Here is a 1,286-nt window from a genome sequence, read left to right as displayed (position 1 = left end):
ATTAGAAATCGACACTTCTATATATTCGAATGAAAACGGGGGCGATTGAGGTGGACGGGAGGGGGGGGGGCAAGGGGGAGAGGACTAAGAAAGGAAGAGAGAGACAGAAACAGAGACAGAGAGACGGAGAGACAGAGAGAGAGAGACACAGAGAGAGAGAGAGAGAGAGAGAGAGAGAGAGAGAATATAATGTGGAAAAGATAGAGTACAAAATATAAAATGAAGAGGGTGAGTGTCAGTGATTGGAGAAAGAAAAGACAGAAAAACAGAGAGAGAGAGACAGAGAGAAAGACACAGAGAGAGTCACACACACACAGATACACACACACACAGAGGTTTAGACAGACAGAAACAGAGACAGACAGATAAACAGACAGAAAGATAGACAAACCAGTCAAGCATGCAGACAGGCAGACGTTTGTAGCGCCAGCTTTAGTATTTTCATCCTCGTCTGTCATAACAAAATGATAATTAAAAATGATTTTTTTTCTTTTATAAAAAGAGTACAGAAAAATTTTTAAAAATGTTCTGTACCCTGCTCTCAACGACGACAGCAAAATTGGATGCCCTTCCACCTCTATGCCAGTGGTGACTTCCAACTCTATCCCAGTAATGACTCCCTCCTCTATTGCAATGATGACTTCCACCTCTATACCAGTAATGGCCTCCACTCAATGTCCACAGTGTTGGCACATTATTGGGAGGGATTTGGGGGCGGTCTTCACTCTAGGAGAGGAAGCTTTCCCCACCTGGCTCCACGGCAAAAGCGGATTTTCCACTGCAATAGGAGGCACAGCAGGTCAGTGTTCCGCCTCTTGTCGAAACCAGAACTGGCGCTAATGAATCGAACGCCACGGAAGGGATTCAACGGCGGTGCAGGGTCTACTCTGAGTGTGTGGCCGCTTGGCCCCCTGGCATTGAAAATACTATGTGGACTGTGAAACTGCAGCCATGGGTGATTTTACGTGTGTGTGCGCGCGCGCGCGCGCGCGCGTGTGTGTGTGTGTGTGTGTGTGTGTGTGTGTGTGTGTGTGTGTTTACCTTGGTCACAAAATTCTATCCATTCCTTTCGTCGACTTTGTTCACAGAGGATTAGGGGCACACGAGAACATTAATGGTATGTAAAATACAGAAATTTACCTCCAGAACTTCAATATCTTTTTAATTTAAGACAATAAACAAACAAAAAATCTGCATGAATACACTCACAAAACTGTTTTCATAAGAAAGACTGTTTCAACTCTCAGAACTGTTCAATACGCACATTGGTGAAGGTCTAATTTTCC

This window comes from Babylonia areolata, chromosome 23 (genome assembly GCF_041734735.1).
Source record: "Babylonia areolata isolate BAREFJ2019XMU chromosome 23, ASM4173473v1, whole genome shotgun sequence".
NCBI classification, from domain to species: Eukaryota; Metazoa; Mollusca; class Gastropoda; order Neogastropoda; family Buccinidae; genus Babylonia; species Babylonia areolata.
The sequence above is the reverse complement of the archived record's forward strand: the minus strand, read 5'-3'. Positions refer to the sequence as shown.